The sequence below is a fragment of the Corythoichthys intestinalis genome, unplaced genomic scaffold, assembly GCF_030265065.1.
Source record: "Corythoichthys intestinalis isolate RoL2023-P3 unplaced genomic scaffold, ASM3026506v1 HiC_scaffold_26, whole genome shotgun sequence".
In the NCBI taxonomy this organism is placed as follows: Eukaryota; Metazoa; Chordata; class Actinopteri; order Syngnathiformes; family Syngnathidae; genus Corythoichthys; species Corythoichthys intestinalis.
The window spans coordinates 3,912,819-3,926,958 of record NW_026651595.1 but is presented as its reverse complement, the minus strand read 5'-3'; positions in this window follow the sequence as shown (position 1 = coordinate 3,926,958).

The following is a 14,140-nucleotide window of genomic DNA, read 5'->3' as shown; positions in this document are numbered from 1 at the left end:
TTAGGTCAAAAAAGCCATTTAAGCCTTTTCACAGTGAGATCTATGCGATATGGCCGAGAAATGTAATTTTGATGTTAACTCCCAAACCGCTGCGCAGAAGTCAACCAAACTTCACCCATTAGTGTATTGTATCACAATCTAGTAGTTACATTTGAAAATTTTGTTCTAGGAAATTTTGTTTGAGCGAAATCATCAAACTTAATTAAAAAAGTCATTTAAGCCTTTTCACAGTGAGATCTATGCGATATGGCCGAGAAATGTAAATTTGATGTTAACTCCCAAACCGCTGCGCAGAAGTCAACCAAACTTCACCCATTAGTGTATTGTATCACAATCTAGTAGTTACATTTGAAAATTTTGTTCTAGGAAATTTTGTTTGAGCGAAATCATCAAACTTAATTAAAAAAGTCATTTAAGCCTTTTCACAGTGAGATCTATGCGATATGGCCGAGAAATGTAAATTTGATGTTAACTCCCAAACCGCTGCGCAGAAGTAAACCAAACTTCACCCATTAGTGTATTGTATCACAATCTAGAAGTTACATGTGGAAATTTGGTTATAGGACATTTGATTTGAGCGCAATCCTCAAACTTAGGTCAAAAAAGCCATTTAAGCCTTTTCACAGTGAGATCTATGCGATATGGCCGAGAAATGTAATTTTGATGTTAACTCCCAAACCGCTGCGCAGAAGTCAACCAAACTTCACCCATTAGTGTATTGTATCACAATCTAGTAGTTACATTTGAAAATTTGGTTCTAGGAAATTTTGTTTGAGCGCAATCCTCAAACTTAGGTCAAAAAAGCCATTTAAGCCTTTTCACAGTGAGATCTATGCGATATGGCAAAGAAATGTAATTTTGATGTTAACTCCCAAACCGCTAAGCAGAAGTAAACCAAACTTCACCCATTAGTGTATTGTATCACAATCTAGTAGTTACATTTGAAAATTTTGTTCTAGGACATTTTGTTTGAACGCAATCATCAAACTTAATTAAAAAAGTCATTTAAGCCTTTTCACAGTGAGATCTATGCGATATGGCCGAGAAATGTAATTTTGATGTTAACTCCCAAACCGCTGCGCAGAAGTCAACCAAACTTCACCCATTAGTGTATTGTATCACAATCTAGAAGTTACATGTGGAAATTTGGTTATAGGACATTTGATTTGAGCGCAATCCTCAAACTTAGGTCAAAAAAGCCATTTAAGCCTTTTCACAGTGAGATCTATGCGATATGGCCGAGAAATGTAATTTTGATGTTAACTCCCAAACCGCTGCGCAGAAGTCAACCAAACTTCACCCATTAGTGTATTGTATCACAATCTAGTAGTTACATTTGAAAATTTTGTTCTAGGAAATTTTGTTTGAGCGAAATCATCAAACTTAATTAAAAAAGTCATTTAAGCCTTTTCACAGTGAGATCTATGCGATATGGCCGAGAAATGTAAATTTGATGTTAACTCCCAAACCGCTGCGCAGAAGTCAACCAAACTTCACCCATTAGTGTATTGTATCACAATCTAGTAGTTACATTTGAAAATTTTGTTCTAGGAAATTTTGTTTGAGCGAAATCATCAAACTTAATTAAAAAAGTCATTTAAGCCTTTTCACAGTGAGATCTATGCGATATGGCCGAGAAATGTAAATTTGATGTTAACTCCCAAACCGCTGCGCAGAAGTCAACCAAACTTCACCCATTAGTGTATTGTATCACAATCTAGTAGTTACATGTGAAAATTTGGTTCTAGGAAATTTGATTTGAGCGCAATCCTCAAACTTAGGTCAAAAAAGCCATTTAAGCCTTTTCACAGTGAGATCTATGCGATATGGCCGAGAAATGTAATTTTGATGTTAACTCCCAAACCGCTGCGCAGAAGTCAACCAAACTTCACCCATTAGTGTATTGTATCACAATCTAGTAGTTACATTTGAAAATTTTGTTCTAGGAAATTTTGTTTGAGCGAAATCATCAAACTTAATTAAAAAAGTCATTTAAGCCTTTTCACAGTGAGATCTATGCGATATGGCCGAGAAATGTAAATTTGATGTTAACTCCCAAACCGCTGCGCAGAAGTCAACCAAACTTCACCCAATAGTGTATTGTATCACATTCTAGTAGTTACATTTGAACATTTCGTTCTAGGACATTTGGTTTGAGCGCAATTATTAAACTTAGGTCAAAAAAGCCATTTAAGCCTTTTCACAGTGAGATCTATGCGATATGGCCGAGAAATGTAATTTTGATGTTAACTCCCAAACCGCTGCGCAGAAGTCAACCAAACTTCACCCAATAGTGTATTGTATCACATTCTAGTAGTTACATTTGAAAATTTCGTTCTAGGACATTTGGTTTGAGCGCAATCATTAAACTTAGGTCAAAAAAGCCATTTAAGCCTTTTCACAGTGAGATCTATGCGATATGGCAAAGAAATGTAATTTTGATGTTAACTCCCAAACCGCTAAGCAGAAGTAAACCAAACTTCACCCATTAGTGTATTGTATCACAATCTAGTAGTTACATTTGAAAATTTTGTTCTAGGACATTTTGTTTGAACGCAATCATCAAACTTAATTAAAAAAGTCATTTAAGCCTTTTCACAGTGAGATCTATGCGATATGGCCGAGAAATGTAATTTTGATGTTAACTCCCAAACCGCTGCGCAGAAGTCAACCAAACTTCACCCATTAGTGTATTGTATCACAATCTAGAAGTTACATGTGGAAATTTGGTTATAGGACATTTGATTTGAGCGCAATCCTCAAACTTAGGTCAAAAAAGCCATTTAAGCCTTTTCACAGTGAGATCTATGCGATATGGCCGAGAAATGTAATTTTGATGTTAACTCCCAAACCGCTGCGCAGAAGTCAACCAAACTTCACCCAATAGTTTATTGTATCACAATCTAGTAGTTACATTTGAAAATTTTGTACTAGGAAATTTTGTTTGAGCGAAATCATCAAACTTAATTAAAAAAGTCATTTAAGCCTTTTCACAGTGAGATCTATGCGATATGGCCGAGAAATGTAAATTTGATGTTAACTCCCAAACCGCTGCGCAGAAGTCAACCAAACTTCACCCATTAGTGTATTGTATCACAATCTAGTAGTTACATTTGAAAATTTGGTTCTAGGAAATTTTGTTTGAGCGAAATCATCAAACTTAATTAAAAAAGTCATTTAAGCCTTTTCACAGTGAGATCTATGCGATATGGCCGAGAAATGTAATTTTGATGTTAACTCCCAAACCGCTGCGCAGAAGTCAACCAAACTTCACCCAATAGTGTATTGTATCACATTCTAGTAGTTACATTTGAAAATTTCGTTCTAGGACATTTGGTTTGAGCGCAATTATTAAACTTAGGTCAAAAAAGCCATTTAAGCCTTTTCACAGTGAGATCTATGCGATATGGCCGAGAAATGTAATTTTGATGTTAACTCCCAAACCGCTGCGCAGAAGTCAACCAAACTTCACCCAATAGTGTATTGTATCACATTCTAGTAGTTACATTTGAAAATTTCGTTCTAGGACATTTGGTTTGAGCGCAATCATTAAACTTAGGTCAAAAAAGCCATTTAAGCCTTTTCACAGTGAGATCTATGCGATATGGCCGAGAAATGTAATTTTGATGTTAACTCCCAAACCGCTGCGCAGAAGTCAACCAAACTTCACCCAATAGTGTATTGTATCACAATCTAGTAGTTACATTTGAAAATTTTGTTCTAGGAAATTTTGTTTGAGCGCAATCATTAAACTTAGGTCAAAAAAGCCATTTAAGCCTTTTCACAGTGAGATCTATGCGATATGGCCGAGAAATGTAAATTTGATGTTAACTCCCAAACCGCTGCGCAGAAGTCAACCAAACTTCACCCATTAGTGTATTGTATCACAATCTAGTAGTTACATGTGAAAATTTGTTTCTAGGACATTTGATTTGAGCGCAATCCTCAAACTTAGGTCAAAAAAGCCATTTAAGCCTTTTCACAGTGAGATCTATGCGATATGGCCGAGAAATGTAATTTTGATGTTAACTCCCAAACCGCTGCGCAGAAGTCAACCAAACTTCACCCAATAGTGTATTGTATCACATTCTAGTAGTTACATTTGAAAATTTCGTTCTAGGACATTTGGTTTGAGCGCAATTATTAAACTTAGGTCAAAAAAGCCATTTAAGCCTTTTCACAGTGAGATCTATGCGATATGGCCGAGAAATGTAATTTTGATGTTAACTCCCAAACCGCTGCGCAGAAGTAAACCAAACTTCACCCATTAGTGTATTGTATCACAATCTAGTAGATACATTTGAAAATTTCGTTCTAGGACATTTGATTTGAGCGCAATCTTTAAACTTAGGTCAAAAAAGCCATTTAAGCCTTTTCACAGTGAGATCTATGCGATATGGCCGAGAAATGTAATTTTGATGTTAACTCCCAAACCGCTGCGCAGAAGTAAACCAAACTTCACCCATTAGTGTATTGTATCACAATCTAGTAGTTACATTTGAAAATTTTGTTCTAGGACATTTTGTTTGAACGCAATCATCAAACTTAATTAAAAAAGTCATTTAAGCCTTTTCACAGTGAGATCTATGCGATATGGCCGAGAAATGTAATTTTGATGTTAACTCCCAAACCGCTGCGCAGAAGTCAACCAAACTTCACCCATTAGTGTATTGTATCACAATCTAGTAGTTACATGTGGAAATTTGGTTATAGGACATTTGATTTGAGCGCAATCCTCAAACTTAGGTCAAAAAAGCCATTTAAGCCTTTTCACAGTGAGATCTATTCGATATGGCCGAGAAATGTAATTTTGATGTTAACTCCCAAACCGCTGCGCAGAAGTCAACCAAACTTCACCCAATAGTGTATTGTATCACAATCTAGTAGTTACATTTGAAAATGTTGTTCTAGGAAATTTTGTTTGAGCGCAATCATCAAACTTAATTAAAAAAGTCATTTAAGCCTTTTCACAGTGAGATCTATGCGATATGGCCGAGAAATGTAATTTTGATGTTAACTCCCAAACCGCTGCGCAGAAGTCAACCAAACTTCACCCAATAGTGTATTGTATCACAATCTAGTAGTTACATTTGAAAATTTTGTTCTAGGAAATTTTGTTTGAGCGCAATCATCAAACTTAATTAAAAAAGTCATTTAAGCCTTTTCACAGTGAGATCTATGCGATATGGCCGAGAAATGTAATTTTGATGTTAACTCCCAAACCGCTGCGCAGAAGTAAACCAAACTTCACCCATTAGTGTATTGTATCACATTCTAGTAGTTACATTTGAAAATTTCGTTCTAGGACATTTGGTTTGAGCGCAATTATTAAACTTAGGTCAAAAAAGCAATTTAAGCCTTTTCACAGTGAGATCTATGCGATATGGCCGAGAAATGTAATTTTGATGTTAACTCCCAAACCGCTGCGCAGAAGTCAACCAAACTTCACCCAATAGTGTATTGTATCACATTCTAGTAGTTACATTTAAAAATTTCGTTCTAGGACATATGGTTTGAGCGCAATCATTAAACTTAGGTCAAAAAAGCCATTTAAGCCTTTTCACAGTGAGATCTATGCGATATGGCCGAGAAATGTAATTTTGATGTTAACTCCCAAACCGCTGCGCAGAAGTCAACCAAACTTCACCCAATAGTGTATTTTATCACAATCTAGTAGTTACATTTGAAAATTTTGTTCTAGGAAATTTTGTTTGAGCGCAATCATCAAACTTAATTAAAAAAGTCATTTAAGCCTTTTCACAGTGAGATCTATGCGATATGGCCGAGAAATGTAATTTTGATGTTAACTCCCAAACCGCTGCGCAGAAGTCAACCAAACTTCACCCATTAGTGTATTGTATCACAATCTAATAGTTACATGTGAAAATTTGGTTCTAGGACATTTGATTTGAGCGCAATCCTCAAACTTAGGTCAAAAAAGCCATTTAAGCCTTTTCACAGTGAGATCTATGCGATATGGCCGAGAAATGTAATTTTGATGTTAACTCCCAAACCGCTGCGCAGAAGTCAACCAAACTTCACCCAATAGTGTATTGTATCACATTCTAGTAGTTACATTTGAAAATTTCGTTTTAGGACATTTGGTTTGAGCGCAATTATTAAACTTAGGTCAAAAAAGCCATTTAAGCCTTTTCACAGTGAGATCTATGCGATATGGCCGAGAAATGTAATTTTGATGTTAACTCCCAAACCGCTGCGCAGAAGTCAACCAAACTTCACCCAATAGTGTATTGTATCACATTCTAGTAGTTACATTTGAAAATTTCGTTCTAGGACATTTGGTTTGAGCGCAATTATTAAACTTAGGTCAAAAAAGCCATTTAAGCCTTTTCACAGTGAGATCTATGCGATATGGCCGAGAAATGTAATTTTGATGTTAACTCCCAAACCGCTGCGCAGAAGTCAACCAAACTTCACCCAATAGTGTATTGTATCACATTCTAGTAGTTACATTTGAAAATTTTGTTCTAGGACATTTGGTTTGAGCGCAATCATTAAACTTAGGTCAAAAAAGCCATTTAAGCCTTTTCACAGTGAGATCTATGCGATATGGCCGAGAAATGTAATTTTGATGTTAACTCCCAAACCGCTGCGCAGAAGTAAACCAAACTTCACCCATTAGTGTATTGTATCACAATCTAGTAGTTACATTTGAAAATTTTGTTCTAGGACATTTTGTTTGAACGCAATTATCAAACTTAATTAAAAAAGTCATTTAAGCCTTTTCACAGTGAGATCTATGCGATATGGCCGAGAAATGTAATTTTGATGTTAACTCCCAAACCGCTGCGCAGAAGTCAACCAAACTTCACCCATTAGTGTATTGTATCACAATCTAGTAGTTACATGTGGAAATTTGGTTATAGGACATTTGATTTGAGCGCAATCCTCAAACTTAGGTCAAAAAAGCCATTTAAGCCTTTTCACAGTGAGATCTATGCGATATGGCCGAAAAATGTAATTTTGATGTTAACTCCCAAACCGCTGCGCAGAAGTCAACCAAACTTCACCCAATAGTGTATTGTATCACAATCTAGTAGTTACATTTGAAAATTTTGTTCTAGGAAATTTTGTTTGAGCGAAATCATCAAACTTAATTAAAAAAGTCATTTAAGCCTTTTCACAGTGAGATCTATGCGATATGGCCGAGAAATGTAAATTTGATGTTAACTCCCAAACCGCTGCGCAGAAGTCAACCAAACTTCACCCATTAGTGTATTGCATCACAATCTAGTAGTTACATGTGAAAATTTGGTTCTAGGAAATTTGATTTGAGCGCAATCCTCAAACTTAGGTCAAAAAAGCCATTTAAGCCTTTTCACAGTGAGATCTATGCGATATGGCCGAGAAATGTAATTTTGATGTTAACTCCCAAACCGCTGCGCAGAAGTCAACCAAACTTCACCCATTAGTGTATTGTATCACAATCTAGTAGTTACATGTAGAAATTTGGTTATAGGACATTTGATTTGAGCGCAATCCTCAAACTTAGGTCAAAAAAGCCATTTAAGCCTTTTCACAGTGAGATCTATGCGATATGGCCGAGAAATGTAATTTTGATGTTAACTCCCAAACCGCTGCGCAGAAGTCAACCAAACTTCACCCATTAGTGTATTGTATCACAATCTAGTAGTTACATTTGAAAATTTTGTTCTAGGACATTTTGTTTGAACGCAATCATCAAACTTAATTAAAAAAGTCATTTAAGCCTTTTCACAGTGAGATCTATGCGATATGGCCGAGAAATGTAATTTTGATGTTAACTCCCAAACCGCTGCGCAGAAGTCAACCAAACTTCACCCATTAGTGTATTGTATCACAATCTAGTAGTTACATGTGGAAATTTGGTTATAGGACATTTGATTTGAGCGCAATCCTCAAACTTAGGTCAAAAAAGCCATTTAAGCCTTTTCACAGTGAGATCTATGCTATATGGCCGAGAAATGTAATTTTGATGTTAACTCCCAAACCGCTGCGCAGAAGTCAACCAAACTTCACCCAATAGTGTATTGTATCACAATCTAGTAGTTACATTTGAAAATTTTGTTCTAGGAAATTTTGTTTGAGCGAAATCATCAAACTTAATTAAAAAAGTCATTTAAGCCTTTTCACAGTGAGATCTATGCGATATGGCCGAGAAATGTAAATTTGATGTTAACTCCCAAACCGCTGCGCAGAAGTCAACCAAACTTCACCCATTAGTGTATTGTATCACAATCTAGTAGTTACATTTGAAAATTTTGTTCTAGGAAATTTTGTTTGAGCGAAATCATCAAACTTAATTAAAAAAGTCATTTAAGCCTTTTCACAGTGAGATCTATGCGATATGGCCGAGAAATGTAAATTTGATGTTAATTCCCAAACCGCTGCGCAGAAGTCAACCAAACTTCACCCATTAGTGTATTGTATCACAATCTAGTAGTTACATGTGAAAATTTGGTTCTAGGAAATTTGATTTGAGCGCAATCCTCAAACTTAGGTCAAAAAAGCCATTTAAGCCTTTTCACAGTGAGATCTATGCGATATGGCCGAGAAATGTAATTTTGATGTTAACTCCCAAACCGCTGCGCAGAAGTCAACCAAACTTCACCCAATAGTGTATTGTATCACATTCTAGTAGTTACATTTGAAAATTTCGTTCTAGGACATTTGGTTTGAGCGCAATTATTAAACTTAGGTCAAAAAAGCCATTTAAGCCTTTTCACAGTGAGATCTATGCGATATGGCCGAGAAATGTAATTTTGATGTTAACTCCCAAACCGCTGCGCAGAAGTCAACCAAACTTCACCCAATAGTGTATTGTATCACATTCTAGTAGTTACATTTGAAAATTTCGTTCTAGGACATTTGGTTTGAGCGCAATCATTAAACTTAGGTCAAAAAAGCCATTTAAGCCTTTTCACAGTGAGATCTATGCGATATGGCCGAGAAATGTAATTTTGATGTTAACTTCCAAACCGCTGGGCAGAAGTAAACCAAACTTCACCCATTAGTGTATTGTATCACAATCTAGTAGTTACATTTGAAAATTTTGTTCTAGGACATTTTGTTTGAACGCAATCATCAAACTTAATTAAAAAAGTCATTTAAGCCTTTTCACAGTGAGATCTATGCGATATGGCCGAGAAATGTAAATTTGATGTTAACTCCCAAACCGCTGCGCAGAAGTCAACCAAACTTCACCCATTAGTGTATTGTATCACAATCTAGTAGTTACATGTGAAAATTTGGTTCTAGGAAATTTGATTTGAGCGCAATCCTCAAACTTAGGTCAAAAAAGCCATTTAAGCCTTTTCACAGTGAGATCTATGCGATATGGCCGAGAAATGTAATTTTGATGTTAACTCCCAAACCGCTGCGCAGAAGTCAACCAAACTTCACCCAATAGTGTATTGTATCACATTCTAGTAGTTACATTTGAAAATTTCGTTCTAGGACATTTGGTTTGAGCGCAATTATTAAACTTAGGTCAAAAAAGCCATTTAAGCCTTTTCACAGTGAGATCTATGCGATATGGCCGAGAAATGTAATTTTGATGTTAACTCCCAAACCGCTGCGCAGAAGTCAACCAAACTTCACCCAATAGTGTATTGTATCACATTCTAGTAGTTACATTTGAAAATTTCGTTCTAGGACATTTGGTTTGAGCGCAATCATTAAACTTAGGTCAAAAAAGCCATTTAAGCCTTTTCACAGTGAGATCTATGCGATATGGCCGAGAAATGTAATTTTGATGTTAACTCCCAAACCGCTGCGCAGAAGTCAACCAAACTTCACCCAATAGTGTATTGTATCACAATCTAGTAGTTACATTTGAAAATTTTGTTCTAGGAAATTTTGTTTGAGCGCAATCATCAAACTTAATTAAAAAAGTCATTTAAGCCTTTTCACAGTGAGATCTATGCGATATGGCCGAGAAATGTAAATTTGATGTTAACTCCCAAACCGCTGCGCAGAAGTCAACCAAACTTCACCCATTAGTGTATTGTATCACAATCTAGTAGTTACATTTGAAAATTTTGTTCTAGGAAATTTTGTTTGAGCGAAATCATCAAACTTAATTAAAAAAGTCATTTAAGCCTTTTCACAGTGAGATCTATGCAATATGGCCGAGAAATGTAAATTTGATGTTAATTCCCAAACCGCTGCGCAGAAGTCAACCAAACTTCACCCATTAGTGTATTGTATCACAATCTAGTAGTTACATGTGAAAATTTGGTTCTAGGAAATTTGATTTGAGCGCAATCCTCAAACTTAGGTCAAAAAAGCCATTTAAGCCTTTTCACAGTGAGATCTATGCGATATGGCCGAGAAATGTAATTTTGATGTTAACTCCCAAACCGCTGCGCAGAAGTCAACCAAACTTCACCCAATAGTGTATTGTATCACATTCTAGTAGTTACATTTGAAAATTTCGTTCTAGGACATTTGGTTTGAGCGCAATTATTAAACTTAGGTCAAAAAAGCCATTTAAGCCTTTTCACAGTGAGATCTATGCGATATGGCCGAGAAATGTAATTTTGATGTTAACTCCCAAACCGCTGCGCAGAAGTCAACCAAACTTCACCCAATAGTGTATTGTATCACATTCTAGTAGTTACATTTGAAAATTTCGTTCTAGGACATTTGGTTTGAGCGCAATCATTAAACTTAGGTCAAAAAAGCCATTTAAGCCTTTTCACAGTGAGATCTATGCGATATGGCCGAGAAATGTAATTTTGATGTTAACTCCCAAACCGCTGCGCAGAAGTAAACCAAACTTCACCCATTAGTGTATTGTATCACAATCTAGTAGTTACATTTGAAAATTTTGTTCTAGGACATTTTGTTTGAACGCAATCATCAAACTTAATTAAAAAAGTCATTTAAGCCTTTTCACAGTGAGATCTATGCGATATGGCCGAGAAATGTAATTTTGATGTTAACTCCCAAACCGCTGCGCAGAAGTCAACCAAACTTCACCCATTAGTGTATTGTATCACAATCTAGAAGTTACATGTGGAAATTTGGTTATAGGACATTTGATTTGAGCGCAATCCTCAAACTTAGGTCAAAAAAGCCATTTAAGCCTTTTCACAGTGAGATCTATGCGATATGGCCGAGAAATGTAATTTTGATGTTAACTCCCAAACCGCTGCGCAGAAGTCAACCAAACTTCACCCAATAGTGTATTGTATCACAATCTAGTAGTTACATTTGAAAATTTTGTTCTAGGAAATTTTGTTTGAGCGAAATCATCAAACTTAATTAAAAAAGTCATTTAAGCCTTTTCACAGTGAGATCTATGCGATATGGCCGAGAAATGTAAATTTGATGTTAACTCCCAAACCGCTGCGCAGAAGTCAACCAAACTTCACCCATTAGTGTATTGTATCACAATCTAGTAGTTACATGTGAAAATTTGGTTCTAGGAAATTTGATTTGAGCGCAATCCTCAAACTTAGGTCAAAAAAGCCATTTAAGCCTTTTCACAGTGAGATCTATGCGATATGGCCGAGAAATGTAATTTTGATGTTAACTCCCAAACCGCTGCGCAGAAGTCAACCAAACTTCACCCAATAGTGTATTGTATCACATTCTAGTAGTTACATTTGAAAATTTCGTTCTAGGACATTTGGTTTGAGCGCAATTATTAAACTTAGGTCAAAAAAGCCATTTAAGCCTTTTCACAGTGAGATCTATGCGATATGGCCGAGAAATGTAATTTTGATGTTAACTCCCAAACCGCTGCGCAGAAGTCAACCAAACTTCACCCAATAGTGTATTGTATCACATTCTAGTAGTTACATTTGAAAATTTCGTTCTAGGACATTTGGTTTGAGCGCAATCATTAAACTTAGGTCAAAAAAGCCATTTAAGCCTTTTCACAGTGAGATCTATGCGATATGGCCGAGAAATGTAATTTTGATGTTAACTCCCAAACCGCTGCGCAGAAGTCAACCAAACTTAACCCAATAGTGTATTGTATCACAATCTAGTAGTTACATTTGAAAATTTTGTTCTAGGAAATTTTGTTTGAGCGCAATCATCAAACTTAATTAAAAAAGTCATTTAAGCCTTTTCACAGTGAGATCTATGCGATATGGCCGAGAAATGTAAATTTGATGTTAATTCCCAAACCGCTGCGCAGAAGTCAACCAAACTTCACCCATTAGTGTATTGTATCACAATCTAGTAGTTACATGTGAAAATTTGGTTCTAGGAAATTTGATTTGAGCGCAATCCTCAAACTTAGGTCAAAAAAGCCATTTAAGCCTTTTCACAGTGAGATCTATGCGATATGGCCGAGAAATGTAATTTTGATGTTAACTCCCAAACCGCTGCGCAGAAGTCAACCAAACTTCACCCAATAGTGTATTGTATCACATTCTAGTAGTTACATTTGAAAATTTCGTTCTAGGACATTTGGTTTGAGCGCAATTATTAAACTTAGGTCAAAAAAGCCATTTAAGCCTTTTCACAGTGAGATCTATGCGATATGGCCGAGAAATGTAATTTTGATGTTGACTCCCAAACCGCTGCGCAGAAGTCAACCAAACTTCACCCAATAGTGTATTGTATCACATTCTAGTAGTTACATTTGAAAATTTCGTTCTAGGACATTTGGTTTGAGCGCAATCATTAAACTTAGGTCAAAAAAGCCATTTAAGCCTTTTCACAGTGAGATCTATGCGATATGGCCGAGAAATGTAATTTTGATGTTAACTCCCAAACCGCTGCGCAGAAGTAAACCAAACTTCACCCATTAGTGTATTGTATCACAATCTAGTAGTTACATTTGAAAATTTTGTTCTAGGACATTTTGTTTGAACGCAATCATCAAACTTAATTAAAAAAGTCATTTAAGCCTTTTCACAGTGAGATCTATGCGATATGGCCGAGAAATGTAATTTTGATGTTAACTCCCAAACCGCTGCGCAGAAGTCAACCAAACTTCACCCATTAGTGTATTGTATCACAATCTAGAAGTTACATGTGGAAATTTGGTTATAGGACATTTGATTTGAGCGCAATCCTCAAACTTAGGTCAAAAAAGCCATTTAAGCCTTTTCACAGTGAGATCTATGCGATATGGCCGAGAAATGTAATTTTGATGTTAACTCCCAAACCGCTGCGCAGAAGTCAACCAAACTTCACCCAATAGTGTATTGTATCACAATCTAGTAGTTACATTTGAAAATTTTGTTCTAGGAAATTTTGTTTGAGCGAAATCATCAAACTTAATTAAAAAAGTCATTTAAGCCTTTTCACAGTGAGATCTATGCGATATGGCCGAGAAATGTAAATTTGATGTTAACTCCCAAACCGCTGCGCAGAAGTCAACCAAACTTCACCCATTAGTGTATTGTATCACAATCTAGTAGTTACATGTGAAAATTTGGTTCTAGGAAATTTGATTTGAGCGCAATCCTCAAACTTAGGTCAAAAAAGCCATTTAAGCCTTTTCACAGTGAGATCTATGCGATATGGCCGAGAAATGTAATTTTGATGTTAACTCCCAAACCGCTGCGCAGAAGTCAACCAAACTTCACCCAATAGTGTATTGAATCACATTCTAGTAGTTACATTTGAAAATTTCGTTCTAGGACATTTGGTTTGAGCGCAATTATTAAACTTAGGTCAAAAAAGCCATTTAAGCCTTTTCACAGTGGATCTATGCGATATGGCCGAGAAATGTAATTTTGATGTTAACTCCCAAACCGCTGCGCAGAAGTCAACCAAACTTCACCCAATAGTGTATTGTATCACATTCTAGTAGTTACATTTGAAAATTTCGTTCTAGGACATTTGGTTTGAGCGCAATCATTAAACTTAGGTCAAAAAAGCCATTTAAGCCTTTTCACAGTGAGATCTATGCGATATGGCCGAGAAATGTAATTTTGATGTTAACTCCCAAACCGCTGCGCAGAAGTCAACCAAACTTCACCCAATAGTGTATTGTATCACAATCTAGTAGTTACATTTGAAAATTTTGTTCTAGGAAATTTTGTTTGAGCGCAATCATCAAACTTAATTAAAAAAGTCATTTAAGCCTTTTCACAGTGAGATCTATGCGATATGGCCGAGAAATGTAAATTTGATGTTAACTCCCAAACCGCTGCGCAGAAGTCAACCAAAC